At 36.3% G+C, this 24,233-nt stretch overlaps 1 protein-coding gene across 1 annotated transcript in view; it reads right to left on the minus strand.

The window, feature by feature from the left end:
- Positions 1-24,233, minus strand: part of GMDS (GDP-mannose 4,6-dehydratase) — a 625,677-nt gene that overhangs the window by 402,817 nt on the left and 198,627 nt on the right. The gene's annotated exons all lie outside the window — the stretch shown is intronic.

Genomic DNA, 24,233 nt, shown 5'->3' on the forward strand with positions numbered 1-24,233 from the left:
CTGATGGTTACCAAGGGGAGGTCGGTGGGGTGATGGGTGAAATAGGTGATGGGAATTAAGAAGGACACTTGTGATAAGCACCGGGTATTGTACAGAAGTGGTGAATCACTAAATTTTATACTTGAAACTAATATTACACTGTATGTTAATGAACTAGAATTTAAATTAAAAAAATAATAATAATGAGTATTTAGAGCCACACACACAAAAATTTACATTGATCTAAGGGTATAAACTTCCAGTTAAAAGATGAATAAGTTCTGGGGATCTAATGTACAGCATGGTGATTGTCATTAATAATATTGCATAATATACTTACAAGTTGCTAAGAAAGCACATTTTAAATGTTTTCACCTCAAAAAAGAAATGGTACTTACATGAGGGGAGGGAGGTACTTGCAAATGCTATGGTAGTAATCATTTTGCAACATATTATTGTATCAAAACAACACATTGTAACCTTAAACTTGCATAAAGTTATATGGCAATACCTCAATAAAGCTGGGTAAAAAGGAAAGAATAAAAAAAAATAAAAATCACACAAAAAAAGTACATTGATCTTCTTTAAGACGCAGGCTTTTCTGCTAAGGATCAGACAGTAAATATTTTAAGCTTTGTAGGACATACCCAATCTCTGTTTTATATTCCTTGTTTTATATTCCTTGTACAACCTTTTTAAAATGTAATAACTGCCAGCTACAAAAGATTGCATATTTCATGACCCACTGTTTGAAATGGCAAATTTCAAATTTTCCAGAATAGGCAAATCTAGAGACAGAAAGTACATTAGCAGTTGCCAGGGGTTGGAGGGGCTAGGAGATAAATGAAGAGTGACAGGTAACAGAACTAGGGGCTCCTTTGGGGTGATGATTGTTCTAAAATTGATTGTGATGATGGTTGCACAACTCTGAATTTTACATTTTAAATGAGTGAACTATATAGTATGTGAATCATATCTCAATAAAGCTGCTATAAAAAATGTAACCACCATTCTCATCTCAGGACTGCCTTTGGCCCACAGGACCAGAGTGTGCCCACCACTGATCTATAGTAATAGTTCTCAAAGTGTGGTCTGGGAACCCTTGAGGGTGCCCAAGACTTTTCGAGGGGAGCTGCAAAACCAAAAATATCATCAAAAAATTAAATCATCAAAAATTATTTGTCTTTTTGTGTTTTTCATTCTTGTATTTTCACATGTATACACTGGAGTCTTCCAGAGGCTACCTGACATGTGGTATCAAAATGAACCAAACGTAGAGGCAGATATGAGAATCCAACCAATCTTTCTCCCTGTCTGGAATGTGAGCGTAATAATGCCCAAGGTGAAGTCACTACCAGGACGCCAAAAGGAAGTCTAGGTTAAGAATAGTTGAAGAAAAACAGTAAAAGCTGCCACACCTGATAGCATTGCGGAATGTCTGTATCATCTCTAGTCTACCTTCTTGAAACTTCATGCTACATTGGAAAAATAAATTCATTTAAGCTGCTTTCCAAGATTCTTTAACTTGAAGCTGGATAAAATCCTTTACATATACAGCATCATACCTATCTAAAAGTCACAGATAGAATACTGTGTAGCCTCAGCTGGCCTCATGCACTGTGGAAGGCAGACCTCACTTTGAAACAGCAAAGAGATCAAATCAACTCTTCTGCCTTTAGATGCCATGTTTTCTTTCCCTACTGCTCTGAATGCTTGATTTGATCTGTGCGGATACCCTTCTCCTCATCTTCCAAAATTTAAAGCTTACCCATTCTTCAAGATCAACCCAACTAAGAAGCCACTTCCTTAAAAATGTCTTCTTTTATTTCCCAAACAATCACCCATTATTCTTACCTCCCACATCTGTACCCAAATGGGATTTAACACTTTCTACTTTACATTTATTCATTTCTCTTATAATTCCACTAAACCACCGGATTCAGTTCTGTTCCCCTACCCCAACATAAGTAGCACAGGACTTTGAGCTACATAAAAGCTCAAATTTGTCAATTACATTAATATTACTACTCATAATTAAGTTCTTTAGGAAAGAGAAAACAGCACAGGATAAAGCAAAAGAGTATTCAAAAATCCTCTCTCCCAGAATAATCTCATGTCTTAGGCTAGTCTGGCCTAATAGAGCATCTCAGCCTTCAATATACTGTGCCATTAAGAGTTAACGAACAGTGTTCTCCTTTCACCCAACTTTAATTTAATATAAGTATTTTTGTGCTTAATGAAAATCAACTCAACCCTTAACTCCCCTTTAAAGTCAATGAAGGAAATCAGGGAGACTTAATTAAATGGTGAAATAAAGCCCGTTAAGGAGGATTTATGACCCTTCTGTGTAAAGTATTTAAGATAACAAGGTGATGGTAAATTAGGTTTTGGCTGGATAAAGACCTAAATATATCAGTGTAAGAGGTTATGAAGGTGTCTTTTATAAATGTACATCTCAGGAGTAAACTAGCTTATTGATTCTTTAGTATGTTTGCTAACTAGAAACAAAATTATAACTTTTCAGTATCTTATTGCCAGACACCAGATTGTTAGCTATTGGCACCTAGAAATACAAGCTATGCAGAACCAGAAGGTTTGTATCATAGATCCCTTAATACTTTTACTACTCTAGGCTTTAGTTGTCCATACTAGACATTAAGATATTCCTAGCATCATCCAGTACAGTATTTGTGCATTTCAAATAAGCAGGGCTCCAGGCAAAATGCCAAGCATTTTACACAGCAGAATCATATGTTGATTAATAATAATTATCTTCCTATAAATGCTAGGAAGTAAATATAGGATATACTGAGGGTAAGCAGTTATCCTCATGAAGATATTCTATAGGAAAAATAAACTGTCAAATAGGTTTAAAAAACTGCTTCGTGGGAAGACCTCAGAGCCTTTAGTATGGTAATATATCCTGTGAAACTTGCATGGTAAGCAGTGTTCCCCCAAACTAACATGGCCACAGATCCCTTATAGCATCTTAGCCATAAAATATACTTTCAGAAGTAAGGTTTAAAATACTTACTAGATGCCTCAATTCCCACTTCTGTTCTACCTGGAATTATTTTTTGGAATCAAAAAGAAGTGAGGTAAAAATATGAACTTATGAGAGAAAAGGAAAGAACCCTTAGTAGCATCATGATTATCAATAACATTTCCCTAATAAAAGGTATCTCTACTTACAGGCTGGGAAAATGGTTCTATCTGCTTACCAACAATTATTAGGTTTGGACCTTTCACATTAACTGTACCACTCTCAATCCCCTGCAATACACATCTTCTGAGTGCTATTTTTTTTTAAGAAGAAGAAGGTAGGAGATGAAAATCCTAGTAGATATTTATAAATGGTCCAAAAAGGTAGGCAAATCAGATTAATTTTCCACAATCTGGAATCAGTCAAAAAGCTATGTTACGCTGCAGTAACAGGAGCCTTCAAATAAAACATTCCCAATGAAATATGTTCCTTCCCACCTCACACCCCTCACAAGTCAGCACACCATGGGGGTTCTGCTCTTCCAGGGACAAAGAGCCAGCATCCTAACATGTGCTTCCATAACTGGGGTGGGGGTGGAGCACTGGGGGAGATGAGGCAGCAAAGGAAACTGCCTTCAGAAAAGTCAGAGATCAAACAGGCTAAGAAGCTGGACCCGACCTTGTATCCACAACAAGAAAACTGAACATCTGTGAGAGCATCCTTACTCAACCACATTTTAACCACATTTTAAAGAAATTTCTACAAATTAAGTTGTGATGTGACAGAGTGCCTGGATTCTTGACTAGTAGAATCTGATTGTCTTGGGATTTGGTTCTGCTGCTCTCTAGTGTTTACAAACACTAAAGCTGGTCCTCCCTTACCACTAAGATCTAAAAGTTGCTAACTTACACATTATTTTTAAAGAAGCCTGAAATGAAGACAGAAAGATAACAAGTAAATGAAGACTCAGCACAGCACTGGGAAAGACAGAAGAGGGAAAAGAAGTCTTAGAAAAAAAACTACCAAAAGCAGTACAACAGTGGTTTACAAACATAAATGATGTAACCACTACTTGCCACAATGTATCTATAGATTACCTACCTTGGTAAGCCATACTTTTAAAGTTAACCTTGAACCTTGAAATAAAGAGGAGGGAAGAAACTGGTTCACCAAAGAACCCCTTATAAATTAAACCCTGAAGTCGGGCTCAGACACTTTTCGCTGAAGATCAATGTCCCTCCCTCCCCCTACCTCCTGACACAATGCTGGTTTTGTCTCCACTCCTGCATCAGCTGCGCAGTGCAGGGCGTACATGTTGAAAAGCAGCTGTTTGCTGACAGACTGTGAGCTGGGAAGCTAAAACTAAGTGAAGTGGTTAACCCACATCCCTTCCCCACCGATAAAGTGCTTTGATAAGCAAGCTACATTGGCAAAAGCTAGAAAGGCTGCCAGAGCAGCCACTCTTAGGAATGAATGCTGGCTTGTTTGGTGGACGCTTAATGCTTTCACATCCTTAGCATTCACTTATGGTCCCCAACCTCACTAGGCTGGTATGCTTCACAGTGTTCTTTCAGCTGGCAGCAAGACCAAGTCTTTGATATGTCAGAGCAATATCCTGTTCATACAGGGAAAACAAATAAAAAAAAAAAACCTGCAAGAAAACATCTCTTCATATAGGCTTTTCTCCATAGTATTTTTTCCTAACACAAACTATTAGAAACACAGTGTTAAAGAAAATACTCCCACAGAAGTATGCTCATCATGTCAATGACTGCTCAGTAACACAGGGCCATAAATTTTTCTCCACCTTTTATTAATACAATGAAATCTTAAGTTAAAAAATATGATTAATTTGTAATTTTAACTACTAAGTAACTTTGGACATACGGAGTTACTAATTAAACGCAGAAGGCATGGAACACATGATTCCACACTAACTTTAATGAATACTTCCTTCAAATACATAGCCCTCATTTAAATTTGTAGACTAGAGAGCTTTAATTCCATTCATGTACTTTCTCTGAGTCAAATGGAACCTTACTACCTAAGAGGACACACTAGCCCACATTTATCGCTCTCTACAGATTAGAAAAAAATGTGGATGATGGCAAAGCCTGCTCTCCATGTCCACTGGAAGGATTAAATCAAAGGGTCAATAGTAATGCTAGTACAATAGGAAACAGTTATATGATCTATTTGACTTACCTGCTATCAGAAAAGATCGCTCTATTATAACAAATATATTGATAGTATCATCTTTGTATTCAGTACTACCAGAGATATACACTGATTTTTCAAGTAAAATAAATCCCCCTAAGAACTGTAGAAAACTCCATGAGGTAGAACCAAAGGTAACAGAAGGCAACTTTACTTGCAGAATACTGGCTCTGTGGATCGAAAGTGGACAGGTGATAAATGCTCAAAAGGATATTGTACTAGATACAAATAAATTCACATACACTTCTATATAAAAGTGTACATATACATGTGTGCCTATATAGACAGAATTTCTAAAAACTACAAAACCTGTTAAAAAAAGGTGAAAACGATTTAGAGAAATAAATGCCTAAGAGAATTCTACAATGTGTAGCCTGCCCTCCTACCGAAAAGTAATGAATGAAAAAAATGAAGCATAAGAGAAAATGACTATTTCAGCTACCTGGAGAGTATGATACATTCAGGAAAGGATCACAGGCAAAAATAACAGCATCTATAACATTTATCTCAAATCATTTAATTAAGCTATCTTGCCTGGAACATTTTTACATAGCCATTTTGACACCAAGGCCATTTCGACTGGGCTTAAAGAAAACAAACCATTGAACTTTCAACTTTTAAAACATGATCTGCTAGCATGTACTACAGACAGTTGATACTGTCCCTGATCCTCACCTTCCCATCCTTGGGCCTCAAAGAGGGTTGGGGAGCAGGAAGAGGCAGAATTCAGAAGGATAAGTGGGGCTCAGGGGTATCTACTGAACACAGTGCTTAATAAATTTTTGTAAACATCAATTTTATATCTTAATAAGACTTTGTAGAAATATATAATTTGGAAACTGTGAGGAAAGTTTCAGGTAAGAAGGGTAGAAAATATGCTATGACTGGCAGTGGAGAAAGAGTGAAAACAAAGAAAGTAAAGAATACCTTTAAAAAATATATATGATCACCTGCTTATGTGGTCATCTGTCCACCTGGAACATCCATATGTATCGCATTTAGAATGTCCTATCCCAACCAAATAACTTTAATGGAAGAGATATTACTTAAAATTTGGATAAAACATCCTGATCAACTATTGAGATCTTTTTCTGATGGGCATAATATGAGATAACAGTGGATATCATGATAAAATGACTTTGAATATTAGAAGAGGTAGTAAAAGGAAAACCAAAAAAGTTAACTTGTTTGAATGCCACATGTGCTTACATTTATGAGTGTTCCCATCTGTTCTACTTAACTTTAACAATCATTACCCTGATTATTAAATACTTTATTCAACAGTAAAGAAAATATCAAAATGTCAGCAATTATTACAACGGATAGGGAATCCTCCTGGACCCCTTTCTTCTTAATGCCCAATAGCTGACCTGTCAAGAGTCACCCTTCTTACACTTCCGCAGTATCTTTCCAATCCACTCCCTTCTCCCTACCCTGCCCAGTCTGAATACTTGCCCTCTCTCACAGTCCATCCTCCATACTCAAAGGTAGCTGGTTACCTTACAGGAGGTACATCTCTTCTTTACAGCTTACAGAATAAGAATTACATGGGAAATTTATTCTAAAACAGATTTATGGGGCTTGTCAATTGAGATACTAATGGAAAAGGTCGAGCTTAGAATATAGGAACATAAATATTGAACATGTCCCCAGATGATTCTGAAGTAGGTAGTCCCCAGAACTTACTTTGAGAAGTGCTGGCCTATGGAGATCCAAATCCCTAATCATTTTCAAAACCACTCATAAACATGAGGAATTTAATATTTTTTTAAAAAAAAACCAACAGTAACAATGCCTAACAATTTTAATTATTTGCTTTCACTGGTGTGTTTTCTTTACATTAAGCCACTATACAAATGATGGTAATACACACACACACACACACACACACACACACACACACACACACTCATACCACAAAGCATTTATATCATAATCACCCTTCACTTTACTAAATCAACTACTCATGTAATGCTTTCCATAAATTCCTATGGTTGACTAAAGTACTAATAAAGATAGTATTATGGTGAGGATAGAATTTCTGGAGCTCTCTGGGGTTTGATCAAGTCTCACAGGCTCAAAAGAGCTACCTGAAGACAAAGGGGATACTGCAGCAAGCACAAATTTACTGCTGTCACTCAATGCATTAGTCCATGGGGGCAAAGAGAACCTGGACCACAGGGACAGCTGGTTTCACAAGTAGGACCTTCTTATTGTCTGTTAAAAAATCCTTTATTTCTGTGACTTAACAGGACTCCTACCAATCTTAGCTAATTCGAGAAATCTTACACAAAAGTATTCAAGCATACCTCATGAAATATAAATATACATGTCATTGTTACTAGATCTTCTAATTAGATTTTCTTGAATCAATTTGAATAATTTGCATAATTTATACTTTCCTAAAATTCATTTCACTAATTTTTCCATATCTTTTGTCATATTACATGTAATAAAGTAATTGAAAAAATAGCATGAAGCCAGCTCATTTTCTGACACACTTTCATACTTGCCAGGGAAGAGTGATAAAGAAATATGGACAGTGATTACAATGCTGAAAGTATCCCAAAAAATCAATCATATTCTGTACATTAAATGGTGAGTTAATTTTATATTCAAGCAAAAATATTTTTCTACTTGTGTATACTCATGAGTATGTGCAATACATAAGCACTGCACACATATAGGAATAGCTAGAAACTCTAGGTTGAGCACAAATTTTACTTTTTAGTTATGTTTGGATAAATTCCAGACACTAAAACATCATAAGCAGCCTGAAAATATACTACAACCAATACCCAATTCACACCCTAGATTATAGTCTTATTGTAATGGACATTTGATATAATCCACCAGAACACAAATCTGGCAATCCTCTTTACATGATCTTGCATAGTCTGAGTTGTATTAAAATTTTAACACAATGCTCTTGCAGTATCCTTGCAAACTCAAACAACCAATCTAACTTTACAAAAAAATGAACTAGAGGAATGGGGAAGAAGGCATCATTACTGGGGTCCCAGAGGGATCTTTGCCTTTGTAAAGCAAATTAAGCATGAAGTTCCTCTAAAATAGCAAATTGTCAGCATGATTTTTTTAAAACCATATTATATCCAAGTCATCCACATAGTTTTTAAGAATAAAATCACATAAGATTATACATAGCAAATATTTTAAAAACACCTTGTCATCCTATAAGGAATATTCCATCTATCTGGTAAACTACATTTAGTTTTAGAAAAGTTCGATAGCTGACTTCCATTCTAGATACTTTTAGATAAAGCTATATCAATGTTTCCCAAATGTTTCTACCATTGTGTTTATACTGAATAACAACACTAAATTTGTACAATATAAAAACTCTTAAAACTAGTATCCACGAAATCAATGATCATTTTCAAGTTTACACATTCTCACTTACTAATATTCTCTGATGGCCAATAGTCAAGAACTAATTCAAACCGCAAACACCAAACTAATCTAGTACGCTTTTTATGTCTTATATAAGAAATATTTCCCTACCTTGAGGTTATAAAAACATTTCACTATATAATGTTCTAGAAGATTACTTATTTTTCCTTTCACATTCAGATTCATAATCCATCTACAACTGTTTCATGCGGTGTAGGTTTTTTTCCATAAGGCAGGCAACTGACACGCTCTTTAGGGAAAAGATGAGTCAGTCCCCAGGGCAGTACACAAACTCCTTAATACTCTGTCCCACTGGTCTCTTTGTGGCACTCAGGCTAAGGGTTTTAATTAATGTGACTTAAATCTTAATAACCAACTAAATAGTTCCTCACACCATGCTGGTTTCTTTGCAGAAGTGTTGGCTCTTCTTGTCCCCTTGCATTTCCATATACATTTTAGAATCATTTACCAGTTTACACACACACACACAGACACACACACACACACACACACCCCTACTGGATTATAAGTCAGTAGATGAATTAGAGGAGAATCTACCTTTTTATGATATTGCATCATCCTACTTATAATAGTATAGGATCACCTCCTTTTGTTTAAGTCTTCTGTAATTTCCTCTTAAAAATGTTTATCCTGTTATGATATTGCATATTTTAGTACATTTGATATTTTTCTACCATTGCAAACAATGTCTTTTAATATTATGTTTTCTTTTTGTTGCTGTTGTATAGAAATGAAACTGACTTTATTTACTGTATTGACTTTTCATCCATTAATATCCTGTTATGGATGGAATGTATCTCCCCAAAATTCATGTGTTGAAGCCCTAACCATCAATACGATGGTATTTGGAAGTGGAGCCTTAGGATGTTACTAGAGACAGATGAGGTCGTGAGGGGTCCTCATGATGAGATTAGTGTCCTTATAAGACACACCACAGAGCCTGTTTTGTCACCCTGCCATGTGAGGAACACAGCAAGAAGGCAGCCATCTGTAAAGAAGGAACCAAGTCTGCCCTTATTTTAGAATTCCCAGCCTCGAGGACTATGAGGAAAAATATTTCTGTTGTTTAGGCCACTCAGTCTATAATATTTTTGATGGCAGCATGAGCTGAATAAGATGGCTTTTGGTACTAAAAGTGGAGTGCTGCTCTAACGAATACCTAAAAGTGTGTGAGTGGCTTTTTAACTGGGTAATGGGTAAGGGCTAGAAGAGTTTTGAAGTACATGCTAGAAATATGGACATTAAGACTGAATCTGCTCAAGTCTCAGAAATGAGGACCCTGATGTAAGAAACTGGAGAAAAGAGGATCCTTGTTATTAAATTGCAAAGAATTTGTAAGAAAAGTATCTTAGTGCTTTGTGGAAGGCAGAATTTGATAGTGATGAAACTGAAGATTTAAATGAGTATATTTCTAAACAAAGTATTGAAGGAGCAATGAGGTTCCTTCTGACTGCTTATAATAAAATGCCAGAAGACAGAGATGAGTTGAAGAAGAAACTGTCAAGCAAAAAGGAATCAGAACTTGAAGATTTGGAAAATTCCCAACCTACCATATTGCAAACACTCAGAAAGTATGTTCTAAAGAGTTGGACTACACTTGATAAGGAGTTTATGGGATTATATGAGTAGAAACACTGACAGCTTGAACTGCAGGGGATAGAGGCAGGACAAAATGAAAGCTATAGGACTTTTTGGATTTGACAGAATGGGAAGATAGTGCTATTTGGCTATTATTGTATACTATTCTTTAATAAGAGGTAAAAAAAGGACACAGAAGGAGATTCAGAGATCATCAGGATCACCAGCCTCATTTCAACAGGCCTTGGGGACAGGGCCACTCTGACAGCCATGGGGGTACAGCTGCCCAAAGCCTTGAGGATGGAAACTGGCCACGCAGAGCTAAAATGGCAAGACCCCCTCCCACATTCTCCAGGTGGTACGGTCACCCCAGTGGACCTGGAGGGGGATGCATCTAACCAAAGAGAATTATTCTCCAGCCTTAAGATCTAATGGAATTTGCCTTGCTAGGTTTTGGACTTGCTTGGGACCCATCACCTCCTTTTTCCTTCCGATATCTCCTTTTTGGAACTGTAATGTCTATACGATGCCTCCCCCACCACTGTATTTTGGAAGCACATTGTTTGCCTTGTTTTACTAATTGGCAGTTGGAGAAGAACTCTGCCACAGGATGAATCATACCTCCAATATCATTCACACTTGACTCAAATGATATTTAGATGAGACTTTGAACTTTTAGACTTTAACATTGATACCAAAATGAGTTAGCACTTTTGGGGCTATTGGGATGGAATGAATATATTTTGCATGTAAGAAAGGCATGAACTTGGGGCATCAAGGATGGAATGTTATGAACTGAATGTTTGTGGCCTGCCAATATTCTTATGTTGACGTCTTAATCTCCAATGTGATGGTATTTACAGATGAAGCTTTTGGGAGTTAATTAGGGTTAAATGAGGCATAAGAGTGGGACCCTCATGATAGGATTAGTGCCCTTATAAAAAGAGATTGTAATACATTTCTGTTGTTTTAAGCCATTCAGTTTGTGAGAATTTGTTACAGCAGAGGTAGGAAACCAACATACACACTAAAACAGGTATATAAAACTCTATTATTGGGACACCTGGGTGGCTCAATGGGTTAAGAATCTGACTCCTGATTTGGGCTCAGGTCACAGTTTGTGAGTTCAAGCCCTGTGTTGGGTTCTGCACTGATAATGTGGAGCCTGCTTGGTATTCTCTCTCTGCCTCTCTGCCCCTCCCTGCTTGCACACTTGTAAGCTTTCTCCCTCTCTCTCAAAAATAAATTAAAATAAATTAAAAAAAAAAAAACCTTCAAGACGGTTCCTCTTAAAAAATAAAGTAAATTTCTGGGGTGCCTGGGTGGCTCAGTTGGTTAAGCGTCCAACTTTGGCTCAGGTCATGATCTCATGGTTCTTGGGTTCAGGCCCTGCATTGGGTGGGCTCTGTACTGACAGCTCAGAGCCTGGAGCCCACTTCAGATTATGTCTCCCTCTTTCTCTTTGCCCCTTCCCTGCTTGTATTCACTCTTTTTCTCTCCCTCAAAACAATAAACATTAAAAAAAATTTAATAAAATTCTATTATCAAATAATTTTCTGCTTCTGTTAAGAAAACATATAATTTTTTTCCTTTATGTAAGTAATGTGGTGAAATACATTGATTGAAATATTAAATATTTTCATTCCTGGAATAAACTCAATTGGCTAACCTATCATCTTTATTATAAACTGCTGGTTTTGGTTTGCAGTTATTTTGTTTAGAAATTCCTATATGAATTCACAAGTGAGACTGGTCTGTAATGTCCCTTTCTCTTAATACTCTTATTAAGTTATACTATTGAAGTTATGCTGCTTCATAAAATTAATTAGGGAATATTCTTTCTCTTTATATTCCGTGGAAAAGTATGTATAAGATTGACCTAAGTATGTATCAAGCCAGATGACATTTACTTAGCTCAAATAAGTTAACCACACTGTTCAATTCTTCTGTATTTATAGATATTTTTTGTCTGCTTCTAGCAGTTATAAGGAAAGTGGGTTAAAATTTCTTACTATGGCTACAGTCTGTCTACTTCTCCTTTTAGTTTGGTAAAAAGCATCATACTGAAGTGAAATGAGATTTGGTAAGCAGCAAATGAGCTTAGCAAGCCGATGAGTGATGACAAAGCAAAGGGTAGGTTAAGTTGAAAACAGAACAAAAGAAATTATAGAATCTGAGGAAAAGAGTGAAAAAATATCGAAAATGGAAAGACCATTGCCTTGCAGGACAATATTAAAACAGCCCTATAATTGGGTCCTCAGAGAGGGAGGGGGAGAGAAAAAACAAAACCCAAAACAAAACAAAAGGGGAATAGGACAAAAGTAGTAAATTTCTCCAGTAGGCTTCAAGTCATTAATTTACAGATTCATAGAGTGTAGCAAACATCAAGCAGGATAAATACAAAGAAAACCACACCTAGGCGTGTCAGTCTAGCTACTGACAACCAATGATAAAAAGATACCTAATTGTCACTTGATTCACTGTTTATTATAACACTCACAGTCTTCCTACATGTTGTCATGTCTGGGTATGATGACTCTGGTATTTGCACTATCCAGAATCTTGCCTCAAGGATGTCAAATTATTTTCTCTCTTTCTCAACCATCTCATCCCTCAACCTCACAGGTAATCATGTTAGTATGTAGGGCTATATGGTTGATGGAGTGGGAACATAAGAACTGAGGGAAATCCAGCATTAACTTGGATTTCCCTCAGTTCTATACGTCTCTTGCCCCATTACCTGAAAGAACCAACCAACTCTGAGGATTACACACAGATCGGTAGATTAAATATGAAGACATCAGTAGAGTACAGTGGTTAAGTTACAAGGCTGAGCTCTGGAGTAAAACGGGTTTAAATCTCAGTTTTGTAATTTTCTAGCTGCTGCAAAATCATCACCTAAAAAATACTTACTATTGCTACTCTAGTATGAAGATCAAATGCTTACTAGCACCATCCTGGATACATAAAAAATGCTCAATAATTGTTTGAAGTTATAATCACAGTAATTAAGTGTAAATAAGAGACAAAGGTATTGCACTTTATTAAAACAAAAATTAGCTCATCTAATCATTTTTATTTCATAAAATAAATGTATCTAAGACATCATCACTTGTAAGATACACTCTTATTTTATGTAGCACACAGAAAGAAGTAACATTCTCAAGTGAACTGGAACATTATATTGCTTGTATGTCTCCTCATTTCAGAGATGGCAACATGTACATCTTAGAAACAATAAAATAAAGCACATATATTAACTTTATATATCTCAGAAAGTCCTACAAATAAATACTATTATCCCCATTTTTCAGACGAAGAAACTGAGGCCCACAAAATTAAGTCACTTGCCCAATTCAAAGACTACCAACTTGGCTTCAGACTTCTTGCTATTGGCCACTGTATATTATTAGTGCCCCTGTTTTTCTTGGGTTCTGTCATTTTATTAACTTGAAATGTTCAACAATACAACAGGGCTCAAATTTGTACAGACAGAATGTCAGGTTCTGACTATGAAAAAGAAGGCCATTGCATGTCACAAAAACATGCAATGTGGCATCTATTATTATAAAATTCCACACAGGACCAGTGGTTTTCAACCCTGGCTGCCCATCTGAATCACTTCAGATCCTTAAAAAGCCATAGATGCCAAGAAATAACCCCAGACTGACTTGAGTCAGAATCTCCAGGATTGGAATATAGGGATCTGTGCTTCTTTTGCTCCAAAAGTGACTCTGCTGTATGGCCAGGCTTGAGGACCAATCTATCTTATTTTTGATTATTTAATTTTTCCACCAACACACTCTCCATTACTCCTACCACTAGCGATCTACACCTAGGTAATAAAACATTGACTGTATAACAACCAAAAGTATTCTGATGTTAATATGGTCTTAATTTAACATCATTATATTTTTAAAACTAAAAACTTATTCCATGTACATTTGGACTTGCTGAGAATAGGAATCTCTGTTTCTGCAAAAAGGCAACATTACCCAGAACATTTACTGCGTGTTGAGATTATGGAAATGGAGCAGTGACTAGCATGACTGGGAGAATGAAACAAAAGTGCTTTTGAAGGAAACGACATCAGTGTCTTTGTCACGCTTCTACCTCAAGTGACAAATGCTGAAACTACCCACTGGGTAATGGAGTCCTACGCCAGTGGCCTTGCTTTCTAAGGACATCATCCCTATCTCAACCATATTATATAGCAAATTGCAGTGACCTGCTTCTGTTTGTGTCTCTCACACTGATCTCTGAGTCCCTACAGGGGCAAGACCTCATAATGGTATCTTCTCTATACAGGTCTGGGTCAGGACAGAGTAGGAACTCAACAATTAATTGCTGACTGAATAAGTGAACAAATAAACATTCTTTTCCTCTAGTTCATAATTCATACTTAGGTCAGCGTTTTGTATATACAGTTGACCCTCGAAAAAATGGGTTTGAACTGCACAGGTCTTCTTATACATAGATTGCAGATTTTCAACTGTGCAGGGGAGAAGGGTGATAGCACCCCTAAGCCCTGCATTATTTAAGGGTCAACTGTATACACACACACACACACACACACACATTTATTTTTTATGAATTAACATAACATAACCATGCCCCCACAAATATTAATCCCCAAGAATGGTGAATTATTCATGTCTACCTGTATTACCCAGTTTTCCCAAGAAATTAACAATTCCACTAATATCTACTCCCAAAATCATATTCATCCTTCAAAACACAAATTATATTACATCTTTCATTAAAACCTGTCTGATGCCCTCAAATGAAATTGGGCAACGCAGGTCTAGAGGTATATAGGGGTAAGCCTCAGTACCCTAGTGTTGGCATTATCTTCAGCCTTATCCTGGTCAATGTTTATATTAAGTCCTCAGATCAAGTATGCCAGTGACAAAAAAGTGAAATGAAAGGTTAATAAGCTAGGAGGAATAATATCCCTAAAAAAAGACATCAAAACACTGGGACCAGAGTCTATATTTAGCACATTTAATGAAAATGAATATTAAGAGACTACAACACCAAACCAAAAACAGAAAAAGCCTCATTAAGATAGAATGATGATGGTGTAGGTTCACTGGTATACAAGCAGGAAGAAGAAAACAAAACAGATTTTAATGAAATGAAGCTCACCATTTCAACAGTGTGACACTGACTACCCAAAGAAGCTAATGTCATCATAGCTATATATAGATAGAAGCAGTTTCCAAAATGAGGGAAGACGGCCACTCCACCCTCTCCAGGCTGGCAAGATGCGTCTGGTTTATGGATTAAGTCAGGGTGCCCCACCAGAAGCAAGGCCTGCTCCTGCTGGAGCAGGTCTCATGGAGAGGGACAAGGATGATACTGGGAGGCTCAGAACCATGACTGGGGTAAACTGTAACAAAACAAAACAAAACAAAACAAAACGGCCAGGAATAATTAACCTGGAATAATGACAGACCATAAATTGTCGTACCTGAAAAAAAAAAGCCAAGTAGAAAAGAGATTAATTTATTTTTCTTATTCCTGAAGTAAACATTAAAGGCAGGCAGATGTATTATGAGCATAGGAAGAGCTTTCAAATAGAGCTAACTGAAGGTACAAGAAATATCTCAAAAGGTGGTAAGTCTCACATCACCAAAGATATTAAAAATATCTCCAACTACCACATTCAGTGCCACTGTAAAGGTTCCTGGAGCAGGGACAGGTATGTGGAGTGAAGCACCAAAATATAAGTTTGTAAGTCCATGTAGACATCAATAGACTCACAAGAAAACAATCTGGTTTTCCTAAGACTGCTGTATAAATCAAATGTACACCTGGAAACAGATCTAGATCTTCTAACCCTTCCTTCATCCATTCTATCCATGAGAATAGAGGTAGTCACATATTTTAAAGTTATTTTAGGGGTTATGAATTTCATTTTAAACTGCTGGTAGTGATGTCCACTACACATGTTCTCATCTCCAGAGTTTCTTTATTGAACAAAGAGCTACCTTTGAGAATACATACTTTGTTGGAACTATTATTTCCTTTTAATTTAAGGCAGATTGAAAATATGATCATTAAAATAATAAATAGTATTTCATCCTTGAATACTTTTTAGCAAATATTTAATAATTCTGATAGAACAAAGTTCAGAGGTATTGACTGGAAAATTCTGTAGATTAAAAAATACAAATTAAAAAAAATGGTAATAGAACTGCTCCATTTCAGCACTGATATTAGAGTCTGGCTCTTGTTTATTTTTTTTACAAATTTATAGAATAAGCTTTATAGTTGAAATGACAACAAATAATACAACCACATTTTCAGGATAAAAGAACAAAATAATATATCAGTAAACATAAACCTCCTTCATTTTTTCACCAGACTATGCTCTTAATGTTCTATACTGTTCTCTCTAGTAAGTAAACCACAGAAGTAATTTTATTGACATTAACTAATACCCTCATTTTACAAATGAAAAATTGAGGTCACACAACTAAACCCCCAAGCAGGGGTGGCATTTGGGCATTCTACCTCCTAGACCCTAACATCTCTGCCCCCCTCCTCAGCTGCTCATCACAACTGCCTCACTATGCTCACTCTCCATAAAAGCTAGGTAGGAGGTTTCCACAATGATAATTTTTTTCCCTCAAATCCCCAACAGAAAGCACATCTTAAACATTCTTATCTTATTTTCAGGTTCTTGATAAATATTGGAAAAAATTAACAGCAAAATAAAAGGAAGCCAGTTCTGAAGTTCTGTGATTATATTAAAAATCTTCAATTCGTTCAAAAAATACTGATTGAGCACCTATAATGAGCCACCACCATTCTAGGCTCCATTCTAGTATAATCCATTCTAGAAGGTGTTACAGAGACAAAAATCTCTGTCTTGATCAATCTTACACTTTAGTGATGCTGAAGAATGACAATGAATAAAATAAATATGTTGAATATATACAGTATGTCTTAAGTAAATGCTGTGAAGAAAAAACAAAAGGGAGCAAGTTATGGGCAGACTGCACATGATAATCAGGGAAAGGGAACACCTTACTGAGAAGATGACATCTAAGAAAGACCCAAAAGAAGGAAACAAGCTGTGCAGGCATTTGACAGAAGGAACAGCGGGGGAAGCTTGACTGGCATGTCTAGCATCAGGAAAAAGGCAAGTGTGGCTGGCACTGAGGGATAGAGGAGGAATGGTAGGAAGTGAGGACAGATCCAGGTCCTATAGAACCTTGTTAGAACCAATCAACTGCCTGTATGCTGACTTCCACATCTATACCATACTAGTTCACATCCTGAACCTTACAACTCTGAGTCTAGAGGGCATCAAATAAGAAATGATCATGGCATTTTGAACACTGAAGAAAACATTTTTCTGTGGACTGGTAATTTCTCCAAATCTATCTTCAACTGCAGTTATGTTGTTACTCTGGAGAATAAAAATGATGTTATTTATTGATCGGTATTACAGATCTGAAGTGGTTACCAACCCACATTATTGAAACTATCTCTGTTGCAATGCTTATTACAGCTCCAAATACAACAGGAGACAAGATGACAAAGGAAGAAATATGTGTTGATTCAAATTCTCTATCATTAGTCATTCTTTATCTTCACAGCACATTAAAAGCTTTCGATGTTTTTATAGCTATGAATTTTGACTTTTAACACCTGGAACCCTAAGCCAGTGCAAGGTGGTGGGCTTGGGTTATTTCCTAGTGCTAAGAATTTGGCAGCTGAATAAAATTGAGAACTCAATGTTAATCACTCACTCAATATTTTCTTGACCACAATTATGCCTGGATCAGCACAAGAAACTGGAGAAAGCACTCTGCTAGCAGTATTCCCTGCAACTAGCCCTGAGGTAGTTTCACAACTGCAGTCACCTTAAGTCTAGGGAACTGAAGGATCACAAGACCCCAAAAGAGGAATGTGCCTCACACACTGCAAGAAGCAGGAGCAGAAGGTGGGCACCCCAAGACGATTGAACAATCATATACAAAAGAAATCCTTCTGGGCCATTTTCTGCCTTCAGTAAATATAATCTATATATTAGAAAATATCACAGAACTATATAAGTAGGTCCAATTCAAAAGTAAAATTGTAAATACACTGTGTGTTGCCTTGCATTGTTAACCTAGAACATTTGTTGCTTTGGGCAAAAATTAGGAAGAAAGATTCCATATGCTTAGGGTAACTGGGACTATTGGATATTCACAAAGATCCCAAGAAGAACTGTGATATGGGATATAACATGTGATAACCATGTTATCAGGCTGCACAAAAAAAAAAAGTATGTTCTTGCTTTAGTGGATATATACATAAACTATATGCAAAACTACATGGCTGGCAAAAATATAAGGCTAACCATTAATTTATCTGAAAATCAAAAACCAAAACTAAAAACCAAAAATCAAATTACAAAAATACTACTTTCCTTTGTCAATGACCTAAATCACGTTTCTAAAACTATCAAGTTTTAAACTGCTACCCACTGATTTCATCTTAAAAACAAGGTAGCAGCATTAGTCTAAAACCTATAATGAGAGATAATGAGTCATAATGGAAAGGGTCAACTGGCAACAGACTGTAGTTTTAAAATTACAATAAAGGAGGCTGATGCCAACACTGGCACTATGATGTGGACCAAATCAATCAATTTTTCTGAACCTTACCTATGACATCGACTTCAATGAGTTCACTTACCTATAAAATGAAAATACTAATAGCTCCTCACTTGTAAAGATTAGAGATGTAATACACAAAGCCTGAAGCTCTAAATAAAGTATAGGTATTACTACAACCAGTTTGCTATAAAATTTGTTTTCAGTCAGATCCTATGAACACAGCATTTGCCCCAATGAGGTATGGATGCAAGCTGTTACACGCAAGCCCACACAAGTTTCAGAAGAATAAAGATTCTGTCTTTTCACTGCTATCTCTCTAACACATACCACAGGGCCTGGAATTTAAAGGGTACTGAATATTTATCTTTTTGGTTAGAAAGAAGGAAGAATATTTTAACATACCTTAGGCTTTGGATCACCTTAATTTTTGCATCACTTACTGCTTTAATAATAGATTCTGATAATTTTGATATTAAAGATATCAAATAAGCAAAAGGAAACCTTTAATTTGTTAAGGAATTTGTCTAAAGTGATAGAAATCTCTTATATTTTCTCAATTTGCAAATAAACACATGTCAAGACATTTCATACTGGAGACCTAAAAGGCAAAGGAATCAGAAATCACAAATATCCACAACCATAAACAATGGTTATGTTTCCCGTAATAAGAAACTACGTAAAAACAAACAAAAGCAAACCATAACAAATGCTATGTATAATTCTAGCACTACTAATAAATCAAACTACAATAAATACTAATGTATAAAACGTTTAAGAAAATGCTAACATTCTAGCTAAAATCTTTATAAGGCTGGCTCTTGCAGACGTGTTCCAAATTCAATAAAGGAGGTTGATGCCACAATGGCTGTCAGAAACATGCAAGTCAAAACCCAATCCAGAGGGAACAAAGCAGCCATGGAACCCAGTGTTTCAGCAGCCCTAAATAATATCCCACCTGTCGTCATGTCAAACAATTTGGCCCACTTCCATAACAAGACAAAAGTCACTTTTGTTGCATGTCAAATGTGCTGAGAGAACAAGCCGGGAAAAGCTGTTTGAAGGTTAGACGTACTCTGAGCAGTTTAAAAAGAACAGCAATAAATAAAACTCGTTAATGCCCCTAACATTACTGGTCAAAAATAGTCATGAGTTAACAGATGTTACCAGTGCAGCTACATACCCAGGTGATAGACAAACTGAGTTATATAAATAGGTGACCTACAAATAAAGATATCAAGAATGAATAATTAATTACAGTCTGTGTGGAAAAGATATCTCACAAATTTAAAATATCAACAAATGGGTACCTAATGAAATGGTTTTCAAAACACAAAAAGTAGATCTTATATTTTCCATCACCTGAAAAGTAGACCGTGTCATAAATTATGCTTTCATACACCAAACTGATACTAAAAGGTAATCCAATCTTAGCAAATGAATTTATTTTTCTACATTAAAAAAATCAAACTTATTAATAAGTTAATAATCACAACTGTACAAATGTAATTACTTTATTTTTCAGTTTGTAACAATTTAGTCAAAGTATTTTGAAAATAAGTGTAAGAAAATACCAAGACCAAGCAAGACCAAGCAAGAGAAGGTTTAAAAGAAAACTAAAAGGTAGGGGAGGAGAGAGAGAAGAAGAGAGAGGAGAGAAGGACTGAGGGAGGGAGATGAAGGGGAAAGGGAGAGGTAGAAAAAAAGAAAATATATTTTAACCAATCACACTTACACCTCAAGCAGATTAGCTCTTTGCTGAATACTTTCCCTTTTTTTCCTCCTAGGGGCTGGCTGACACTTTGTCCACATGTTTTTCCCCCTTTTCAGTGGTTCCAAGGTCCCCTTGCCCTCTCTGCCCCACAATTTCTTCTAGCTCTATTACCCCCTGCCCTCCTGATGTAGGACTCCAGCCAAGCCCATGGTTCCTCCAGTCCTGCTGCACGCATTTACACTTCCTGACACAAGTTCTGATACTGAACTGAGGAGTACAGGGATGGTCAGTGCAGCTGGTGTGGGAAGAAAGAAGTAGTCTGGCCTCACCAGCTTTCAGAATGACTAGGCTGGTTTCACATCAGGTATTTCTTTAGGAATTCCACAATATTCCATTCTATAGATGGAATATAGATATCTATCCATCAGGTATTTCTTTAGGAATTCCACAATATTCCATTCTATAAATGGATAGATATCTATATTCCATCTATGGAATGGAGTATTTGTGGGGGGGGGTGGGGAGTAGTGAGGCATCATTCTAAGCACCAATAGTCCCATAAACTTCACAATAACCCTATGAATTAAATGCAACTGTCTCTGTGCTAGAGATAAGAGACCAGGGGCACAGAGGGGGTCCCTGGGTGGCTCAGTCAGTTAAGCATCTGTCCGACTCTTGGTTTTGGTTCAGGTCATGATCTCATGGTTCATGAGTTCAAGGCTCACATCAGGCTGTGCACTGACAGTACAGTCTACTTTGGGATTCTCTCGCCCCTTTCTTTGCGCCCTCTCCCTCTCTCTCTCTCTCAAATAAGTAAACTTTAAAAAAACAAAAAGGAAAAGAAAAGAAAACAGGGGCACTTTATGTCTAAAGTCACAAAAACCAGAATATGGCAAAGGCAGGATCTGAGCCAAGGCCATCTAGCTCCAGACCCCAAGCTCTGAAGCACAATGCCTGACTGCCCTGAAACTCTCTTCCCTAAAATCCTATTTAGACCACATAAGCATCAAACCCAATAAGAAAGAATAACTAATAAAATTTGGCTATAATTTCTGACTTTTATGATATTTAATTACAGTTTGATACTGAAGGATGGTAGAATATACCACCCCAAAGTATGCTACCTTGGCATAGGATTACATTGAGAAAGAGACACTAGGGAAACAGCAGACATAAGAAGCGCACTCTGACCTCCTCTTTCCTTCCTGAAGGCAGGAGGAAAACTCCCACATAAAAGATGCCCTCCCTATACCAGGAGGAAAGGAACGTTCTTATCACCAGAGATGGAGTGTAGAGGCCAAGGAACGTCTGTACAAACAGACCTTGTTAAAATCACTCTTATCTTCCTTGAGTCTCCCCATATATTCTAGTTATTTGTCCACAAGTACCTCTCTCTGTTCAACTTAGTATAGAAACACTTGGACCAAACCACTTCTTTGGGTCTTCATTTTCTCTGGGTGTTCTCATATATGCATGTAAAAATCTGTATGCTTCTCCCCTGTTAATCGGTCTTATGTTGATTTGATTCTCAGGCCCAGCCAGAGACCCAAACAGGGTTAAGGGAAAGTTTTGCTTCCCCTACAATGCAAATCTTATAAGAAATAGATGACAGAAAAGCAAAACAAATCAAAATAAAATTATAAATTTATGAAAAGCCAGGCTCTTGAGAAGAAGGTGGTTGTGATGTTGCTTTACCTCTCTGGGTTTCAGAGTAGGCAGGGAAACTAATCAATCAATCAATTTTAAATGGCTTTTGGAATGAAACAAAAAGAAAATATAACATCTGACATTCATAATTATATAAATTTCCACATCTAAGAAAAGAAAGACAGACATGATTTGATAGCAGTTAAGCAGTTGATGTGTTAAAGACTAGAAAACTTTGGTCTTTACAGGGTGGTATAAAAATTACAAAAGCTAAAAAGATGTCAGGCCACACAAGTAGTGGAGTATTTGGTGGACTAGGGGAGGCAATGGCATTGCTGGGTCCTCAGAACCCATCCTGGCCAAGCACAACTACATGAGCACGGCAAGAAGCAAGAGGAGCATGCTGGGTGAGGAAACTCTGCAATTGTCAGAAACGGATGAAAGAAGGGGAGGTGATTATATATGGGCGGAAAAAAGATTTCTGTTAAAAGGAGAAAACTTATTTTGTGTTACTCCAGAATTAAGACTATGAATAATTGTCACAAGAACACCTAAATTGAGCACATACAAAAAATTCCCCCCAAATAAGAAATACCTAATCAAAGGCTATGTGCAAAGTATAGAGCATATAACTGGAAACAGTCTATCATATTGTAGATAAAAATAATTCACTCAAAAATAAACATCTGTCTGCCACTGAAGGAGCGTTTGGGGATAAAACTTTACTCAATTTACCTGTAACAAGAAGCTCATATTCTATCTTTTAAATAAATAATTTATAAACAATCATAATTAACATTTTAATTGTTATAATCATAGTATGAATAAAGGTGTTACAAGTACTCAAAGCAAAAATTCTATAGAGGCACTGAACTTTAAGATATAGCTTGAACTAGAAGAATGAGATTTTATATAAGATCCTCTTAATGTTTCCTTTTCAATTACATAATCTCTGAAGAAAACAAATTATTATGAAGTACATTCTTATTTTAACAAGTGACAAATAATTGTTCCCCTGTTATCATCACATTTCTTCAAAATAAGCTTGTATCTTAGCAGGTTAATCCATGAAAGTTACAGTTTTCACTCTATTACCTACAATTCAACAAGAGGCAGTCTTTTATATCTGACATGTGTTTTAAATGCTATAAAACTAAGTGATTTTACAGAGAAAATAGAAAGTAAAAAAAAACAAAAACAAAAACAAACAAAAACAGAATCTTACCACTCCAAGCACTTTATTGACCTTTACTTACTTTTGCACAAGCATATACCATAATAATAATGTATCTACAATTTTTATATTCTTTTCTATTACCATCCTATTTTACAGAAATATTAAGTCCAAAACATTAAATATCTTGTCCAAGTACACTGATCTAGGCAGTTACAGAGTCAGGCTTTGAATCTCCCAGTCTGGCTTGAGAACCATGCTCTTACCGAGAACCATGCTCTTATCCCTACCCTACGTTGCCTTTCAAAGATAAAATGAGCCTAGAGCTATGGAGAGTCAGGTGGACCCCAGCTCAAACTGTCTAGTCATTATTGGAATATAACTGTAACTAAGAGTTGAAACGTAACTGTGTTACATCATTCCTGTTGAAGAGGAAGGTTCTGTGTGTTTATTCATAAACCATTCCTTAGCTGTTCATCAGATACCTATTTAGTACCTACATGAAGCCACTGTGCTAGTGACACAGAAGTACAAGCCACAGAGAGAGTTTCCAGGGCAGTGTCCTGCATGGTTTTTGTGCCATGGATCTCTTTGACAATCTATGATGCCTATGGACATTTTCTCAGCATAATGTTCGTAAAGACACAAAATAAAACACATACCAAATTCTATTGAAATACCATTGTCAAAATATTTTGAAAAGCGAATTTATGATACAGTAATGTCCTTTATTTAAGATATAGAAATTTGATGGAGGAAGACACAAGTGCTGAGGCCAGAAAGGTAATAAAATATACTAATCAAAAATATATTTTAATATATATTTATAGACATTATTAATACTACAGATCTTTTAAAATAAATTAACAAAGAGAAGAAAAAAATACATGACAA

This window comes from Acinonyx jubatus, chromosome B2, assembly GCF_027475565.1.
Source record: "Acinonyx jubatus isolate Ajub_Pintada_27869175 chromosome B2, VMU_Ajub_asm_v1.0, whole genome shotgun sequence".
NCBI classification, from domain to species: Eukaryota; Metazoa; Chordata; class Mammalia; order Carnivora; family Felidae; genus Acinonyx; species Acinonyx jubatus.